This window comes from Cherax quadricarinatus, chromosome 25, assembly GCF_038502225.1.
Source record: "Cherax quadricarinatus isolate ZL_2023a chromosome 25, ASM3850222v1, whole genome shotgun sequence".
Classification (NCBI taxonomy): Eukaryota; Metazoa; Arthropoda; class Malacostraca; order Decapoda; family Parastacidae; genus Cherax; species Cherax quadricarinatus.
The window spans coordinates 40,922,632-40,943,795 of NC_091316.1; positions in this window are offsets into that span (position 1 = coordinate 40,922,632).

The following is a 21,164-nucleotide window of genomic DNA, read 5'->3' on the forward strand; positions in this document are numbered from 1 at the left end:
TGCCTGTCCAGCACCTTCTTGAAGATAGCCAGATGTCTATTGGTAATCCGCCTTACGTATACTGGGAGGCAGTTGAACAGTCTTGGGCCTTTGACACCTATTGCATTGTCTCTCAATGTACTCGTGGCCCCCCCTGGTTTTCATTGGGGAAATGTTGCATCTCCTGCCGAGTCTTTTACTTTCGCTGGGAGTGATTTTTCGTGTGCAAGTTTGGTACTACCCCCTCTAGGATTTTCCAAGAGTATATTATTAAATATCTTTCTCGCCTGCATTCCAGAGAATACAAATCAAGGGACTTCAACCGTTCTCAGTAATTTGGGTGCTTTATTGAACTTATGTGACCTGGAGAGTGTACAAAGAACTTTCGCGACACATATAAGCGCGATATAGCACCTAAATTTGTATTCCCTGGAACTCAGGCGAGAAAGATACATGATAATATACACCTGGAAAATCCTCGGCAGGAGATGCAAAATTCCCCCAATGAAAAGTAGGGGTGCCACGAGCACACCGAGAGACAACAGTGTTAGGGGCCCAAGACTGTTCAACTGCCTCCCAGCATACATAAGGGGGATTACCAATAGACCCCTGTCTGTCTTCAAACAGCCACTGGACAGGCATCTAAAGTCAGTACCTGACCAGCCGGGCTACGGTTCGTACGTCAGTTTGCGTGTGGCCAGCAGTAACAGCCCGGTCTCAGACCGAGTGCGGGGGCGATGACCCCCGAAACCTTCTCCAGGTATACAGTAGATATTAACACTGACACTCAACTTTATTAACATTCTCTCAAAACAAATGTAATTCTACCCTGAGCTAAATTAAGAATTTTGTGCGAGTCTTTCAAACAATTTTCAACAATTTTAGTTCACTGGAAAAATCGAGAGAAATATTTTTTTATGCCTGAGTCTGAAACAGTTAATTTTTCCATCTGAGTTTTTTGAGTAAAAAATTCTCTCTTGTTTAAGCAATAATTATTACTAAGCAATTTTAAGAGACTTTTTTTTTTTTGAAGAAATCTAAGTAATATTGGAACAGCAGTAAAGTGACGTACTAATGTTTGGTTAGTTAGCTTAACGAAGAACACGACTCACGAAATCGTAATGACACGAATCCAAACAAAGCAAACCACGGGAGGGGTTAGAACCCGCGACCAGTCTCAAAACTCCAGACCGACGCGTTAGCCACTAGTTGGTCGAGTGGCTAACGCGTCGGTCTGGAGTTGTGAGACTCTCTGATCGCGGGTTCTAACCCCATACGTGGCATGGTTAGCTCTACTACGAATTAGTACATTACTTTGCTGGTGTCGTTGTACCATTAAACTGTGATGGCTGTACTAGCACAGCACTGATAAATGAGACACTTGTGCAACATTTGGGCGTATTTCATAACGTTTCTGCCAGCCAGTGGCTTCGTCAGTCCAATGGAGAGAACCGGTGGAACATCAGGTGACTGAGGTGATCAGTCCCTGGGCCTGGAGACAATGTCTACAGTCCATCAATCTTGATTAAACTGTAGCATATTCACAGAGGCGAGGCTTATATACTGCAGACAGGTGAGGTGAAGCAGTGGTGGGCGGCGTCACAAGACAGGTGAGGTGAAGCAGTGGTGGGCGGCGTCACAAGACAGGTGAGGTGAGGCAGTGGTGGGCGGCGTCACAAGACAGGTGAGGTGAAGCAGTGGTGGGCGGCGTCACAAGACAGGTTAGGTGAAGCAGTGGTGGGCGGCGTCCCAAGACAGGTGAGGTGAAGCAGTGGTGGGCGGCGTCACAAGACAGGTTAGGTGAAGCAGTGGTGGGCGGCGTCACAAGACAGGTGAGGTGAAGCAGCGGTGGGCGGCGTCACAAGACAGGTGAGGTGAAGCAGTGGTGGGCGGCGTCACAAGACAGGTGAGGTGAAGCAGTGGTGGGCGGCGTCCCAAGACAGGTGAGGTGAAGCAGTGGTAGGCGGCGTCACAAGACAGGGTAGGTGCAGCAGTAGTGGGCGGCGTCACAAGACAGGTGAGGTGCAGCAGTGGTGGGCGGTGTCACAAGACAGGTGAGGTGAAGCAGTGGTGGGTGGTGTCACAAGACAGGTGAGGTGAAGCAGTGGTGGGCGGCGTCACAAGAGAGGTGAGGTGAAGCAGTGGTGGGCGCCGTCACAAGACAGGGTAGGTGAAGCAGTGGTGGGCGGCGTCACAAGACAGGGTAGGTGCAGCAGTGGTGGGCGGCGTCACAAGAGAGGTGAGGTGCAGCAGTGGTGGGCGGCGTCACAAGAGAGGTGAGGTGAAGCAGTGGTGGGCGGCGTCACAAGAGAGGTGAGGTGAAGCAGTGGTGGGCGGCGTCACAAGAGAGGTGAGGTGCAGCAGTGGTGGGCGGCGTCACAAGACAGGTGAGGTGAAGCAGTGGTGGGCGGCGTCACAAGAGAGGTGAGGTGCAGCAGTGGTGGGCGGCGTCACAAGAGAGGTGAGGTGTAGCAGTGGTGGGCGGCGTCACAAGAGAGGTGAGGTGAAGCAGTGGTGGGCTGCGTCACAAGACAGGTGAGGTGAAGCAGTGGTGGGCGGCGTCACAAGACAGGTGAGGTGCAGCAGTGGTGGGCGGCGTCACAAGAGAGGTGAGGTGCAGCAGTGGTGGGCGGCGTCACAAGAGAGGTGAGGTGCAGCAGTGGTGGGTGGCGTCGCAAGACAGGTGAGGTGAAGCAGTGGTGGGCGGCGTCGCAAGACAGGTGAGGTGCAGCAGTGGAGGGCGGCGTCGCAAGACAGGTGAGGTGAAGCAGTGGTGGGCGGCGTCGCAAGACAGGTGAGGTGTAGCAGTGGTGGGCGGCGTCGCAAGACAGGTGAGGTGCAGCAGTGGTGGGCGGCGTCACAAGACAGGTGAGGTGAAGCAGTGGTGGGTGGCGTCGCAAGACAGGTGAGGTGAAGCAGTGGTGGGCGGCGTCGCAAGACAGGTGAGGTGCAGCAGTGGTGGGCGGCGTCGCAAGACAGGTGAGGTGAAGCAGTGGTGGGCGGCGTCACAAGAGAGGTGAGGGGCAGCAGTGGTGGGCGGCGTCGCAAGACAGGTGAGGTGAAGCAGTGGTGGGCGGCGTCGCAAGACAGGTGAGGTGCAGCAGTGGTGGGCGGCGTCGCAAGACAGGTGAGGTGAAGCAGTGGTGGGCGGCGTCACAAGACAGGTGAGGTGCAGCAGTGGTGGGCGGCGTCACAAGAGAGGTGAGGTGCAGCAGTGGTGGGCGGCGTCGCAAGACAGGTGAGGTGAAGCAGTGGTGGGCGGCGTCACAAGACAGGTGAGGTGCAGCAGTGGTGGGCGGCGTCACAAGACAGGTGAGGTGCAGCAGCGGTGGGCGGCGTCACAAGACAGGTGAGGTGAAGCAGTGGTGGGCGGCGTCACAAGACAGGTTAGGTGAAGCAGTGGTGGGCGGCGTCACAAGACAGGTGAGGTGAAGCAGTGGTGGGCGGCGTCGCAAGACAGGTGAGGTGCAGCAGTGGTGGGCGGCGTCGAAAGACAGGTGAGGTGAAGCAGTGGTGGGCGGCGTCGCAAGACAGGTGAGGTGCAGCAGTGGTGGGCGGCGTCACAAGAGAGGTGAGGTGCAGCAGTGGTGGGCGGCGTCGCAAGACAGGTGAGGTGAAGCAGTGGTGGGCGGCGTCACAAGACAGGTGAGGTGCAGCAGCGGTGGGCGGCGTCACAAGACAGGTGAGGTGAAGCAGTGGTGGGCGGCGTCACAAGACAGGTTAGGTGAAGCAGTGGTGGGCGGCGTCACAAGACAGGGTAGGTGAAGCAGTGGTGGGCGGCGTCACAAAACAGGGTAGGTGCAGCAGTGGTGGGCGGCGTCACAAGACAGGTGAGGTGCAGCGGTGGTGGGCGGCGTCACAAGACAGGTGAGGTGCAGCGGTGGTGGGCGGCGTCACAAGACAGGTGAGGTGTAGCAGTGGTGGGCGGCGTCACAAGAGAGGTGAGGTGAAGCAGTGGTGGGCTGCGTCACAAGACAGGTGAGGTGAAGCTGTGGTGGGCGGCGTCGCAAGACAGGTGAGGTGCAGCAGTGGTGGGCGGCGTCACAAGACAGGTGAGGTGCAGCAGTGGTGGGCGGCGTCGCAAGACAGGTGAGGTGAAGCAGTGGTGGGCGGCGTCACAAGACAGGGTAGGTGAAGCAGTGGTGGGCGGCGTCACAAAACAGGGTAGGTGCAGCAGTGGAGGGCGGCGTCGCAAGACAGGTGAGGTGAAGCAGTGGTGGGCGGCGTCGCAAGACAGGTGAGGTGCAGCAGTGGTGGGCGGCGTCGCAAGACAGGTGAGGTGCAGCAGTGGTGGGCGGCGTCACAAGACAGGTGAGGTGAAGCAGTGGTGGGTAGCGTCGCAAGACAGGTGAGGTGAAGCAGTGGCGGGCGGCGTCGCAAGACAGGTGAGGTGAAGCAGTGGTGGGCGGCGTCACAAGAGAGGTGAGGGGCAGCAGTAGTGGGCGGCGTCGCAAGACAGGTGAGGTGAAGCAGTGGTGGGCGGCGTCGCAAGACAGGTGAGGTGTAGCAGTGGTGGGCGGCGTCGCAAGACAGGTGAGGTGAAGCAGTGGTGGGCGGCGTCACAAGACAGGTGAGGTGCAGCGGTGGTAGGCGGCGTCACATGACAGGTAAAGGTGCAGCGGTGGTGGGCGGCGTCACAAGACAGGTGAGGTGAAGCAGTGGTGGGCGGCGTCACAAGACAGGTGAGGTGCAGCAGTGGTGGGCGGCGTCACAAGACAGGTGAGGTGCAGCAGCGGTGGGCGGCGTCACAAGACAGGTGAGGTGAAGCAGTGGTGGGCGGCGTCACAAGACAGGTTATGTGAAGCAGTGGTGGGCGGCGTCACAAGACAGGTGAGGTGCAGCGGTGGTGGGCGGCGTCACAAGACAGGTGAGGTGAAGTAGTGGTGGGCGGCGTCACAAGACAGGTGAGGTGCAGCAGTGGTGGGAGGCGTCACAAGACAGGTGAGGTGAAGCAGTGGTGGGCGGCGTCGCAAGACAGGTGAGGTGCAGCAGTGGTGGGCGGCGTCACAAGACAGGTGAGGTGCAGCAGTGGTGGGCGGCGTCGCAAGACAGGTGAGGTGAGGCAGTGGTGGGCGACGTCACAAGACAGGGTAGGTGAAGCAGTGGTGGGCGGCGTCACAAAACAGGGTAGGTGCAGCAGAGGTGGGCGGCGTCACAAGACAGGTGAGGTGCAGCGGTTGTAGGCGGCGTCACAAGACAGGTGAGGTGAAGCAGTGGTGGGCGGCGTCACAAGACAGGTGAGGTGAAGCAGTGGTGGGCGGCGTCACAAGAGAGGTGAGGTGCAGCAGTGGTGGGCGGCGTCACAAGAGAGGTGAGGTGTAGCAGTGGTGGGCGGCGTCACAAGAGAGGTGAGGTGAAGCAGTGGTGGGCTGCGTCACAAGACAGGTGAGGTGGAGCAGTGGTGGGCGGCGTCACAAGACAGGTGAGGTGCAGCAGTGGTGGGCGGCGTCACAAAACATGGTAGGTGCAGCAGTGGTGGGCGGCGTCACAAGACAGGTGAGGTGAAGCAGTGGTGGGTAGCGTCGCAAGACAGGTGAGGTGAAGCAGTGGTGGGCGGCGTCGCAAGACAGGTGAGGTGCAGCAGTGGTGGGCGGCGTCACAAGACAGGTGAGGTGCAGCGGTGGTGGGCGGCGTCACAAGACAGGTGAGGTGAAGCAGTGGTGGGCGGCGTCACAAGACAGGTGAGGTGCAGCAGTGGTGGGCGGCGTCACAAGACAGGTGAGGTGAAGCAGTGGTGGGCGGCGTCGCAAGACAGGTGAGGTGCAGCAGCGGTGGGCGGCGTCACAAGACAGGTGAGGTGAAGCAGTGGTGGGCGGCGTCACAAGACAGGTTATGTGAAGCAGTGGTGGGCGGCTTCACAAGACAGGGTAGGTGAAGCAGTGGTGGGCGGCGTCACAAAACATGGTAGGTGCAGCAGTGGTGGGCGGCGTCACAAGACAGGTGAGGTGCAGCGGTGGTGGGCGGCGTCACAAGACAGGTGAGGTGCAGCGGTGGTGGGCGGCGTCACAAGACAGGTGAGGTGAAGTAGTGGTGGGCGGCGTCACAAGACAGGTGAGGTGCAGCAGTGGTGGGCGGCGTCACAAGACAGGTGAGGTGAAGCAGTGGTGGGCGGCGTCGCAAGACAGGTGAGGTGCAGCAGTGGTGGGCGGCGTCACAAGACAGGTGAGGTGCAGCAGTGGTGGGCGGCGTCGCAAGACAGGTGAGGTGAAGCAGTGGTGGGCGGCGTCACAAGACAGGGTAGGTGAAGCAGTGGTGGGCGGCGTCACAAAACAGGGTAGGTGCAGCAGAGGTGGGCGGCGTCACAAGACAGGTGAGGTGCAGCGGTGGTAGGCGGCGTCACAAGACAGGTGAGGTGAAGCAGTGGTGGGCGGCGTCGCAAGACAGGTGAGGTGAAGCAGTGGTGGGCGGCGTCACAAGAGAGGTGAGGTGCAGCAGTGGTGGGCGGCGTCACAAGACAGGTGAGGTGAAGCAGTGGTGGGCGGCGTCACAAGAGAGGTGAGGTGCAGCAGTGGTGTGCGGCGTCACAAGAGAGGTGAGGTGTAGCAGTGGTGGGCGGCGTCACAAGAGAGGTGAGGTGAAGCAGTGGTGGGCTGCGTCACAAGACAGGTGAGGTGAAGCAGTGCATTATGCAGAACATATATATATATATATATATATATATATATATATATATATATATATATATATATATATATATATATATATATATATATATATATATATATATATATATATATATATATATATATATATATATATATATATATATATATGTATATATATATATATATATATATATATATATATATATATATATATATATATATATATATAAATATATATATATATATATATATATATATATATATATATATATATATATATATATATATATATATTTATTTATATATACTATTTTTTTTTTATTATCACCACACTGGCCGATTCCCACCAAGGCAGGGTGGCCCGAAAAATAAAAACTTTCACCTTCATTCACTCCATCACTGTCTTGCCAGAAGGGCGCTTTACACTACAGCTTTTAAACTGCAACATTAACACCCCTCCTTTAGAGTGCAGGCACTGTACTTCCCATCTCCAGGACTCAAGTCCGGCCTGCCGGTTTCCCTGAACCCCTTCATAAATGTTACTTTGATCACACTCCAACAGCACGTCAAGTATTAAAAACCATTTGTCTCCATTCACTCCTATCAAACACGCTCACGCATGCCTGCTGGAAGTCCAAGCCCCTCGCACACAAAACCTCCTTTATCCCCTCCCTCCAACCTTTCCTAGGCCGACCCCTACCCCTCCTTCCTTCCACTACAGACTGATACACTCTTGAAGTCATTCTGTTTCGCTCCATTCTCTGCACATGTCCGAACCACCTCAACAACCCTTCCTCAGCCCTCTGGACAACAGTTTTGGTAATCCCGCACTTCCTCCTAACTTCCAAACTACGAATTCTCTGCATTATATTCACACCACACATTGCTCTCAGACATGACATCTCCACTGCCTCCAGCCTTCTCCTCGCTGCAACATTCATCACCCATGCTTCACACCCATATAAGAGCGTTGGTAAAACTATACTCTCATACATTCCCCTCTTTGCCTCCAAGGACAAAGTTCTTTGTCTCCACAGACTCCTAAGTGCACCACTCACCTTTTTCCCCTCATCAATTCTATGATTCACCTCATCTTTCATAGACCCATCCGCTGACACGTCCACTCCCAAATATCTGAATACATATATATATATATATACATATATATATACATATATATATATATACATATATATATATACATATATATATACATATATATATACATATATATATACATATATATATATATACATATATATATATATATACATATATATACATATATCTGGTTGGGTAAGTAGCTCAGATGTATTGGATGTATTTCGTTCTTTTAATAGTTCGTAATTTACCATTAAACACGATTCGTGAACAATATATTGTGAGTGCTGGTGTTGTTTTGATTTTCTTAGTGTCGTGCTGAATCATTGGTGACCTTCTTGTGAATGTTGACCACGACCTCTGCAGGGTGTTAACGTTACAAATGTTTGATCCCTTGTGTGTTCTGAGCTACAGTTTGTGCGCTTCTTTAAAGCGTTGATTCCCAGGGACCTCAAATTTCTCCTGTGAAAGCTGACTTACCAGTATTCTGCGTCCCAAGAGGGTACGAGGTGTAAATGTTAACCCCCTTAAATGTTTTGAAGCAAATGTGACTGTAGCAATGGATACCTGGATAACTTTCTTGGTTTGTGCAGCGACCAGACTACAGTTAATTAAGTCCTGCATTCAGACATACAACTTGCTACTGATTTTTCCTCGCCGCCCAGACAGTTTAAGTCATCCTACCAACAAAGTTATCACCTATTTTCCAACTTCAAAAATTGTGTTTACCTTAATATTCCTTTGATGCTTCTTATCGCATTCATCATTCTGCTGCGCTAGACATCCCCAGTCTCCACATCTCCTTTACTTCTCTTTTATCAAGGATAGTTTCATTTCTCTCTACCAGTGACAAACCACTTTTATCGTCCTCATTCCCTCGAAATCCAAGAATCCTCTTAATCTTTCCTCTCAGAAGCCGTATCTCCGATCTTCCTCCAGCACATTATTCTCCCGAGGATACAGCTGCTCTAGAGAAGACATCGTTACTTACACTTGATCGCGTATCCACTGGTCTCCTGCTGAGTTTACCTTACGCTGAAGCTGAGGGAATCCTAAACAAGCATGTGAGAACTACTACTACTATTACTACAATAAAACAACTACTGCAATAATGTGCATAATAACTGGAACAGTGATGGAATGAGACATTTATCATGAAAATTAATGTGTCTTTTTTTTAATACAATGATATAACAGATAATTTATTTAATACGAGATATGGTTACTTCTTGCTTCTATAAGCACTGCTACACACTATGGCAAAGAATTGATCAATGTTGAATACATTTTGGCAAGTTCTTCGTCGTGGTACCAGGTTCTATTAACAGCAACAATTAGGTTCTCCACAGTTGAACAGTTCTGCGTCGCAATTCTGCATTTGGTTATTCCCCATATTCTCAATTGGGTTGAGGTCAGGTGAGTTTCCAGGCCAATATAGATTGCTTTTCCCACTCTCTTCAAAGAATGTCAGCATTTTTCTGGGAGTGTGGCATGGAACAAGATCCTGCTGGAAAATGTCTTCTTCATCAGGAAATTCTCTGTCCATAATGAAAAGTGGTATAAACCTTGGTAATAAATACCGACAAATTGGTTTAGAAAGACACGTAAGCAAACAGTAAGACATATTTATTAGAAAACGTTTTGGTCCTGAGACCTTGATCAAGGTCCCAGGACCGAAACGTTTTCTAATAAATATGTTATAGTGTTTGCTGACGTGTCTTTCTAAACCATAATGAAAAGTAAATAAGTTGCCAGGATTGCCCTGTATTTGTCACTGTTCATCGTTCACTCAACAATAACAAGCCGTCCTCGGCGTTTAGCGGTAAAATTACTCCAAAACATCTTAGGTAGGTGAACATCAAAATGGTATAAAATACCGACAGGTTGGTAGGTAAGACACAAAGGCAACAGTTAGGCAACTTTATTCCGAAACGTTTCGCCTACACAGTAGGCTTCTTCAGTCGAATACAGAAAGTAGGCAGGAACAGTAGAGATGTGAAGACGATGTAATCAGTCCATCACCCTTGAAGTCGTAGAATTTGAGGTTGTCAGTCCCTCAGCCTGGAGAGTTCAGTTCCATAGTCAGGAACTATCTGAAGTTCAAGCGACAGTGTGGAGACTTAAATACTGTCGGAAGTAGTAGTAGTAGTAGTGAGAATGTAGCCACTGATAGGTCAGGTCCCTCTCAGATCCAACAGTTCTCACTTGAAAGGGTTGTCCAAGGTGTTTTCTGTACCAAGAGGCCATGTGTTGCAGTGTCTGACAAGATGAACATCAAAATGGTATAAAATACCGACAGGTTGGTAGGTAAGACACAAAGGCAACAGTTAGGCAACTTTATTCCGAAACGTTTCGCCTACACAGTAGGCTTCTTCAGTCGAATACAGAAAGTAGGCAGGAACAGTAGAGATGTGAAGACGATGTAATCAGTCCATCACCCTTGAAGTCGTAGAATTTGAGGTTGTCAGTCCCTCAGCCTGGAGAGTTCAGTTCCATAGTCAGGAACTATCTGAAACGTTTCGGAATAAAGTTGCCTAACTGTTGCCTTTGTGTCTTACCTACCAACCTGTCGGTATTTTATACCATTTTGATGTTCATCTTGTCAGACACTGCAACACATGGCCTCTTGGTACAGAAAACACCTTGGACAACCCTTTCAAGTGAGAACTGTTGGATCTGAGAGGGACCTGACCTATCAGTGGCTACATTCTCACTACTACTACTACTACTTCCGACAGTATTTAAGTCTCCACACTGTCGCTTGAACTTCAGATAGTTCCTGACTATGGAACTGAACTCTCCAGGCTGAGGGACTGACAACCTCAAATTCTACGACTTCAAGGGTGATGGACTGATTACATCGTCTTCACATCTCTACTGTTCCTGCCTACTTTCTGTATTCGACTGAAGAAGCCTACTGTGTAGGCGAAACGTTTCGGAATAAAGTTGCCTAACTGTTGCCTTTGTGTCTTACCTACCATCTTAGGTAGGTGTTTTGGAGATTGCTGAATGTGTCCATTCCGAAGAGGTTCGCCTTTGCTCCTTTTCTCTACCACTGATGTGCACCAATGTACTTCAAGATGTCCCAGATCTGAAAATATAAGTTTACTACATTCATAAGCCGTCCCTTCCTTATGATCAAGTACCAACTGTAACCGTTTTTCTTCATAGAAGAAGCCAATAATTATTTCTTTACCGGCTTTCTGGCAGTACTGCCAACTTCACGGAGCCTTCGTCAGACAGTTGAAGAGTCAACATTTACGCCAGCTGAAGCCAAAAATCTCTGTAGATATTTGCTGGTTTTCATGGGATCCTTCACACATTTCTTGTCATCGTGAGGTGTTGTCTTACGTTTTCTTCTACATCTTCCTCGACGCAACACTCCACAATCACCAATGTCGTCAGCTCTCTTCAGAATCCGACCAACAGATGACTTTGTTAGGCTCAACTTTTCGGCTATCTGTTACTTAAATAAGCATATTTTCTAAGAGCTACAATTCTTGCAAGCTTCCTAGGTGCAACATCCATCATGAATTTCAACAGTAATCATGAACTGAAAGGGACAGTTTAGTTAAACGACATTCACTCGCAGAGTACGCTTCCTGGAATAGCCTTACAGAACAACAGCAGTTATAGGACTGACGAGAGTCGCAGGGTAACACCACAGCTGGATGGTCCCAGGAGTAGCAAACTCTTGTGAAAAGAAAAGAGCCCAAACTACATTAATTAAGCAGGAGATTAGGCATATTATGAGAAAATCACAAAATTTGCTTCTGTACCAATTATTTTGCACATAAATAACAAAAAAGGCACAATACCGTGACTGGAACGATACACAAATAACCCGCACATAAAAGAGAGAAGCTTACGACGACGTTTCGGCTCGATTTGGACCATTTACAAAGTCACACTAACCAGAAGTGGAGCAGGACGGCTATATATAGGCAGGAAGAGGTGGTGGTGGTGGTAGTAGTAGTAGTAGTAGTAGTAGTAGTAGTAGTAGTAGTAGTAGTAGAGGTAGTAGTAGTGGTAGTGGTAGTAGTGGGGAATAAGGAGGAGGAGCCAGTCAAATACAAAGAAAGGGGAGCACTGCAAGGGAGCTAGGTGCCCACAGAGGGAGAGCAAGTGCACAGAGGTGGGTGAAAGGGGAAGTGGTGAAATAAATAATGAAGGAACAAAAACACGAGACAGAAGAAAGAAAGACACCCAGAGGAGAAAAAGGAAAGAGGAAAGGGGAAGAGGGAGAAGAAGAAAAAGAAAAAGAAAAAAATGAGGACTCAGGTTAAGTCACGGGTGTTCTGAAGTTTGGAGCATTTTACAATGTAGTGGGAGAGGAAGGTATCTACAGAGACGAAGCCAAGACCAAGATTCATACAAGGAAAGTTGTGTATTAGAGAGGATTCAACTAGACGGCGACTGTTAGAGTTGGAAGCAGGGAAGACAGTTTTAGCAGAAGACCAGTCAAAAGGATGGCTATGATCTCTGACGTGACAGAAAAGAGCACTGTTAGTGTCGGCAAGCCTAACTGTGCACTTGCTCTCCCTCTGTGGGCACCTAGCTCCCTTGCAGTGCTCCCCTTTCTTTGTATTTGACTGGCTCCTCCTCCTTATTCCCCACTATTACCACTACCACTACCACTACTACTACTACTACTACTACTACTACTACTACTACTACTACTACTACTACCACCACCACCTCTTCCTGCCTATATAGCCGTCCTGCTCCACTTCTGGTTTGTGTGACTTTGTGAATTGTCCAAGTCGGACCGAAACGTCGTCGTAAGCTTCTCTCTTTTATGTGCGGGTTATTTGTGTATTTTGCACATTACTGTACAAGTAACTATTAATAATAATAATACAATTAAAAAATAATAATAATTAATATATTTATTATTATAAGTAATAATAGTACTAGTAGTAACAATGACGTAGGAGTAGTTATAGCAAAAGTAGAAATACTAGTAGACAAAGTAGCAACAGAAGTAGTAGCCCTAGGAAGAGTTGTAGTAATAATAGTTGCAGTCGTAGTTGCGATAATAGAAGTGATAGTAGTAGTAGTAGTAGTAGTAGTAGTAGTAGTAGTAGTAGCAGCATCAGCAGCAGTAGCACTAGCAGTAGTAGTAGTAGTAGTAGCAGCAGTAGTAGTAGTAGTAGCAGCAGTAGTAGTAGTAGTAGTAGTAGTATTAGTAGTAATAGTAGTAGCAGTAGTAGTAGTAGTAATACTTGCAGCATCAAATATAGTGTTAATATAGTAAAAATAACAGAGGCAGCAGTAGTGACAATAGAGTCAACAAAAGTAGTAAGAGTCGCAGTAGTAGAAATCGTAGTAGTCATAGCAGGAATAGCAGCAGTTGCTTTACTAGTTATACCATTAGCAACAATATTGGTAGTAGTAGCACCACCAGTAATAACAGTATTAGTAGTAGTAATCATAGTAGCAGTAGCAGAAGAAATAGTGCTTTTAGCAGCAAAATCAGTAGTAGTAATAGTAATGCCAGTAGTATTACTGACAGTACTGATGTCAGTCAAAATAGGATAGCAATGGTAAGAGTTGCATTGCATAACAATGGAAATACGTACCTATATGAGAAAGAATGGAAATAAGTACCTATATGAAAAAACAATGGAAATACATACCTATATCAAAAATAGAAATACGTAGCTATATGAAAAACAATGGAAATACTTACCTATATGAAAAAAACAATGGAAATAAGTACCTATATATAAAAAAAATAAAAATAAGTACCAATGTTAAAAATTCTGCTAGTTTCTTGAAATGCCTCACCTATATGTCCAAATATCAGTATTACTCTTTGTGTTATCTATGATGCAGTGACATGATTCAATTACATTCTTTTTATCAAAGAGAAAAAGTAATTTTAACTGATTAGTTAAAAACGTTGATCATTCACTGCTGAAAAAAATCTGGATTACTCTTTCAAAACGAATAATATTTTTACCGGTTTTATTACACGTGAGATCTTCAATAAGTATTATATGTTACTAAAATATATATTTCTTACTTTTAATTATGTATTAAGGTAACCATTAACCGGAATTTTTAAGATCGTGAATACGAATTTTTCTCAAAATTTTTATTGTTATGATTATCGTCAGGGAAGTATACGACAGAGACTAATTATTATTATATTTGTATTCTTTAATTAATTTTGAAAGCCTGGGTTTTTACTGGGATTTTAAGCTGGTTTTTTCCCTGTCAAAGAATTGTACACCAAAAAATGTATGTTTGTTAGTGAATATTTACTAATAATTTACTTTATTTCAAATTCTATGGTTCAACTTAAAGGAGAACTTTGTATATGCGGACGTCTGTACTCTGTTAATATATTGATGATTTCGAACCACATTCAAGTACAAATTATTGATGAGCTCTTAACAATACAGTAATTATTTTTATAAGTAACCAAATTCATCTCTTGGAAAAAAAGTGAAAAAGTGTAAGTAGAGGGAAGGCGAATAGAGAGGAAAGAAGAAAACTGGGGGAGTTGTGGAAGAGGGAAGGAAAGTGAGAAGGGGTGAGAAAAGAAGGGTGAGAGAAAAGGAAAGGAGGGTGAGCAAGTCGCAGTATTGTTATTTGCTTAAAACTACGTTTCCCTGTGAATACCTGACAATGCATGCACCATCCTGGAAGTAAGTTACAACAGAAGTTACAACAGTAAGTAAGTTACAACAGAAGTTACAACAGTAAGTAAGTTACAACAGAAGTTACAACAGTAAGTAAGTTACAACAGAAGTTACAACAGTAAGTAAGTTACAACAGAAGTTACAACAGTAAGTAAGTTACAACAGAAGTTACAACAGTAAGTAAGTTACAACAGAAGTTACAACAGTAAGTAAGTTACAACAGAAGTTACAACAGTAAGTAAGTTACAACAGTGCCTAAGGGTAGCTAAGACGATATACAGGAAAGCGGTTCTGTTATTTACTCCGAGAGGTGAATTAGCTGCATATTCCCAGAAACACCTGTCACACACCTGCTAGACTTACATTGATTAGAAATTTGTGAGAAATTAGGTTTGACCCTTGGCAAGGGAGGTAAGAAAATCATGATCCTTTACTAGCATAAACGCACCGTCTTCAATGGAAATGCTTTGATAGACGTAGTTCTTCCCTACAGTCTATCCAAAACATCTCCAAGATGTTTCCCAACTGCAAACTCAACTAAGTAAAGCCAATACTGCCTCAACTCCAGTCAAAGACATAACTAGACAGAAATACAACAACACAGCTCAACTACCTCAGTTGTACACATACTTTCTGCTACAACTGTGAGAAAAATCAGTGCAGGTGAGACAACCAGAGAAATCTACAAACACATTTCTGAACATCAATATTCCGACAGAATTGACAAAGTTAACAATGTCAGGGTAATGCATTATAATTTCCACAACGAAATGATAAACCTGAAAGGTGCATCACCTGTTGCCGAGGAACGTAATAGGCAGAGAAGATATCTAGAATATTAACTTAAACTGGTTAAACGTTGGGAATCAATTTGACCTGACTTACACCTCACTGTCTAGTTTCTTTTTTTTTGTGATCTGATAACACTTACTGTATGGGCGAAACGTCGTCGGTAAAGAATTCCATTTAACTTTAAAAGTTTCGTTTTTACCATTACATATCTAGCAGTGTGCTACGACCATATTTGATGGACTGATTATATCGACTCCAGAGTGAGGGACTGATTACCTCAAACTCCTTCTGATCTTCACCATTCTTCTTTGTATATGACTGATGAAGCCACTGCGTGGCGAAACGTTCCTTCATTAAAGATATCCAAGTCTTGCACTTGTGTCTAAATTTACCATCACATGACAAGCACCACTTATAGAATAAAATAAGAATCGTTCACAGTATGAGCAGAGATGGAAAGCTTGTGAATATTGTGATAGGTATCAATATCTAGCTCTTAGTTTTGATTATAATAATAATTAAACCCAATGTATGGGGATGACTTGTTGCTAGAGAAGTGGTCTTGGTCCCTCAAAATAAAGGTAGCCTTTCCTTTCTTGGTTTAAACTTTACCTCCTGTCATTTCCTGGGTGCCAAACGCAGCTCCCCTTCCCTCTATAGTGCCATTTTGATAGACACCCGGAACAGGTTTTCCTTTAACGAAATAACTAACAACACCTGCAGCTTATCTGGAACACCTGCTTCCCATCCTCACTGCAACACAATGTCATTTTGCTGAAACACCTGCATCTCAGCCTCTCTGGAACAAGACTTCATGCTGCCAGGTTCTCTGTCATGCTCCTGGAACATATGCATCTCAGCCTCTCTGGAACCAGACATCATGCTGACAGGTTCTCTGCCATGCTCCTGGAACATATGCATCTCAGCCTCTCTGGAACAAGACATCATGTTGACAGGTTCTCTTTCATGCTCCTGGAAAATATGCATCTCAGCCTCTCTGGAACAAGATATCATGCTGACAGGTTCTCTGTCATGCTCCTGGAACATATGCATCCCAGCCTCTCTGGAACAAGATATCATGCTACCAGGTTCTCTGCCATGCTCCTGGAACACATGCATCTCAGTCTCTCTGGAACAAGACATCATGCTGCCAGGTTCTCTGCCATGCTCCTGGAACATATGCATCTCAGCCTCTCTGGAACAAGACATCATGCTGCCAGGTTCTCTGCCATGCTCCTGGAACATATGCATCTCAGCCTCTCTGGAACAAGACATCATGCTGCCAGGTTCTCTGCCATGCTCCTGGAACATATGCATCTCAGCCTCTCTGGAACAAGACATCATGCTGCCAGGTTCTATGCCACGCTCCTGGAACATATGCATCTCATCCTCTCTGGAACAACACATCATGCTGCCAGGTTCTCTCTGCCATGCTCCTCGAACATATGCATCTCAGCCTCTCTGGAACAAGACATCATGCTGCCAGGTTCTCTGCCATTCTCCTGGAACATATGCATCTCAGCCTCTCTGGAACAAGGGATCATGCTGCCAGGTTCCCTGCCATGCTCCTGGAACATATGCATCTCATCCTCTCTGGAACAAGGCATCATGCTGCCAGGTTCTCTGCCATGCTCCTGGAACATATGCATCTCAGCCTCTCTGGAACAAGACATCATGCTGCCAGGTTCTCTGCCATGCTCCTGGAACATATGCATCTCAGCCTCTCTGGAACAAAATATCATGCTGCCAGGTTCTCTGCCATGCTCCTGGAACATATGCATCTCAGCCTCTCTGGAACAAGACATCATGCTGCCAGGTTCTCTGCCATGCTCCTGGAACATATGCATCTCAGCCTCTCTGGAGCAAGATATTATGCTGCCAGGTTCTCTGCCATGCTCCTGGAACATATGCATCTCATCCTCTCTGGAACAAGGCAGCATGCTGCCAGGTTCTCTGCCATGCTCCTGGAACATATGCATCTCAGCCTCTCTGGAACAAAACATCATGCTGCCAGGTTCTCTGCCATGCTCCTGGAACATATGCATCTCAGCCTCTCTGGAACAAGACATCATGCTGCCAGGTTCTCTGCCATGCTCCAGGAACATATGCATCTCAGCCTCTCTGGAACAAGACATCATGCTGCCAGGTTCTCTGCCATGCTCCTGGAACATATGCATCTCAGCCTCTCTGGAACAAGACATCATGCTGCCAGGTTCTCTGCCATGCTCCTGGAACATATGCATCTCAGCCTCTCTGGAACAAGACATCATGCTGCCAGGTTCTCTGCCATGCTCCTGGAACATATGCTTCTCATCCTCTCTGGAACAAGGCATCATGCTGCCAGGTTCTCTGCCATGCTCCTGGAACATATGCATCTCAGCCTCTCTGGAACAAGACATCATGCTGCCAGGTTCTCTGCCATGCTCCTGAAACATATGCATCTCAGCCTCTCTGGAACAAAATATCATGCTGCCAGGTTCTCTCCCATGCTCCTGGAACATATGCATCTCAGCCTCTCTGGAACAAGACATCATGCTGCCAGGTTCTCTGCCATGCTCCTGGAACATATGCATCTCAGCCTCTCTGGAACAAGACATCATGCTGCCAGGTTCTCTGCCATGCTCCTGGAACATATGCATCTCAGCCTCTCTGGAACAAGACATCATGCTGCCAGGTTCTCTGCCATGCTCCTGGAACATATGCATCTCAGCCTCTCTGGAACAAGACATCATGCTGCCAGGTTCTCTGCCATGCTCCTGGAACATATGCATCTCAGCCTCTCTGGAACAAGGCATCATGCTGCCAGGTTCTCTGCCATGCTCCTGGAACATATGCATCTCATCCTCTCTGGAACAAGGCATCATGCTGCCAGGTTCTCTGCCATGCTCCTGGAACATATGCATCTCAGCCTCTCTGGAACAAGGCATCATGCTGCCAGGTTCTCTGCCATGCTCCTGGAACATATGCATCTCAGCCTCTCTGGAACAAGACATCATGCTGCCAGGTTCTCTGCCATGCTCCTGGAACATATGCATCTCAGCCTCTCTGGAACAAGACATCATGCTGCCAGGTTCTCTGCCATGCTCCTGGAACATATGCATCTCATCCTCTCTGGAACAAGGCATCATGCTGCCAGGTTCTCTGCCATGCTCCTGGAACATATGCATCTCAGCCTCTCTGGAACAAGACATCATGCTGCCAGGTTCTCTGCCATGCTCCTGGAACATATGCATCTCAGCCTCTCTGGAACAAGACATCATGCTGCCAGGTTCTCTTCCATGCTCCTGGAACATATGCTTCCCATCCTCTCTGGAACAAGGCATCATGCTGCCAGGTTCTCTGCCATGCTCCTGGAACATATGCATCTCAGCCTCTCTGGAACAAGGCATCATGCTGCCAGGTTCTCTGCCATGCTCCTGGAACATATGCATCTCAGCCTCTCTGGAACAAGACATCATGCTGCCAGGTTCTCTGCCATGCTCCTGGAACATATGCATCTCAGCCTCTCTGGAACAAGACATCATGCTGCCAGGTTCTCTGCCATGCTCCTGGAACATATGCATCTCAGCCTCTCTGGAACAAGACATCATGCTGCCAGGTTCTCTGCCATGCTCCTGGAACATATGCATCTCAGCCTCTCTGGAACAAGACATCATGCTGCCAGGTTCTCTGCCATGCTCCTGGAACATATGCATCTCATCCTCTCTGGAACAAGACATCATGCTGCCAGGTTCTCTGCCATGCTCCTGGAACATATGCATCTCAGCCTCTCTGGAACAAGACATCATGCTGCCAGGTTCTCTGCCATGCTCCTGGAACATATGCATCTCAGCCTCTCTGGAACAAGACATCATGCTGCCAGGTTCTCTGCCATGCTCCTGGAACATATGCATCTCAGCCTCTCTGGAACAAGACATCATGCTGCCAGGTTCTCTGCCATGCTCCTGGAACATATGCATCTCAGCCTCTCTGGAACAAGACATCATGCTGCCAGGTTCTCTGCCATGCTCCTGGAACATATGCATCTCAGCCTCTCTGGAACAAGACATCATGCTGCCAGGTTCTCTGCCATGCTCCTGGAACATATGCATCTCAGCCTCTCTGGAACAAGACATCATGCTGCCAGGTTCTCTGCCATGCTCCTGGAACATATGCATCTCAGCCTCTCTGGAACAAGGCATCATGCTGCCAGGTTCTCTGCCATGCTCCTGGAACATATGCATCTCAGCCTCTCTGGAACAAGACATCATGCTGCCAGGTTCTCTGCCATGCTCCTGGAACATATGCATCTCAGCCTCTCTGGAACAAGACATCATGCTGCCAGGTTCTCTGCCATGCTCCTGGAACATATGCATCTCATCCTCTCTGGAACAAGACATCATGCTGCCAGGTTCTCTGCCATGCTCCTGGAACATATGCATCTCATCCTCTCTGGAACAAGACATCATGCTGCCAGGTTCTTTGCCATGCTCCTGGAACATATGCATCTCAGCCTTTCTGGAACAAAGCATCATGCTGCCAGGTTCTCTGCCATGCTCCTGGAACATATGCATCTCATCCTCTCTGGAACAAGGCAACATGCTGCAGGTTCTTTGCTGAAACATGCTCAAGGCATCATGCTGCCATGTTCTCTGCCATGCTCCTAGAACATATGCATCTCAGCCTCTCTGGAACAAGGCATCATGCTGCCAGGTTCTCTGCCATGCTCCTGGAACATATGCATCTCAGCCTCTCTGGAACAAGACATCATGCTGCCAGGTTCTCTGCCATGCTCCTGGAACATATGCATCTCAGCTTCTCTGGAACAAGGCATCATGCTGCCAGGTTCTCTGCCATGCTCCTGGAACATATGCATCTCCCGCCTCTCTGGAACAAGACATCATGCTGCCAGGTTCTCTGCCATGCTCCTGGAACATATGCATCTCAGCCTCTCTGGAACAAGACATCATGCTTCCAGGTTCACTGCCATGCTCCTGGAACATATGCATCTCAGCCTCTCTGGAACAAGACATCATGCTGCCAGGTTCTCTGCCATGCTCCTGGAAGATATGCATCTCAGCCTCTCTGGAACAAGACATCATGCTGCCAGGTTCTCTGCCATGCTCCTGGAACATATGCATCTCAGCCTCTCTGGAACAAGACATCGTGCTGCCAGGTTCTCTGCCATGCTCCTGGAACATATGCATCTCAGCCTCTCTGGAACAAGACATCATGCTGCCAGGTTCTCTGCCATGCTCCTGGAACATATGCATCTCAGCCTCTCTGGAACAAGACATCATGCTGCTAGGTTCTCTGCCATGCTCCTGGAACATATGCATCTCAGCCTCTCTGGAACAAGACATCATGCTGCCAGGTTCTCTGCCATGCTCCTGGAACATATGCATCTCAGCCTCTCTGGAACAAGACATCATGCTGCCAGGTTCTCTGCCATGCTCCTGGAACATATGCATCTCAGCCTCTCTGGAACAAGACATCATGCTGCCAGTTTCTCTGCCATGCTCCTGGAACATATGCATCTCAGCCTCTCTGGAACAAGACATCATGCTGCCAGGTTCTCTGCCATGCTCCTGGAGCATATGCATCTCAGCCTCTCTGGAACAAGACATCATGCTGCCAGGTTCTCTGCCATGCTCCTGGAACATATGCATCTCAGCCTCTCTGGAACAAGACATCATGCTGCCAGGTTCTCTGCCATGCTCCTGGAACATATGCATCTCAGCCTCTCTGGAACAAGACATCGTGCTGCCAGGTTCTCTGCCATGCTCCTGGAACATATGCATCTCAGCCTCTCTGGAACAAGACATCATGCTGCCAGGTTCTCTGCCATGCTCCTGGAACATATGCATCTCAGCCTCTCTGGAACAAGACATCATGCTGCCAGGTTCTCTGCCATGCTCCTGGAACATATGCATCTCAGCCTCTCTGGAACAAGACATCATGCTGCCAGGTTCTCTGCCATGCTCCTGGAACATATGCATCTCAGCCTCTCTGGAACAAGACATCATGCTGCCAGGTTCTCTGCCATGCTCCTGGAACA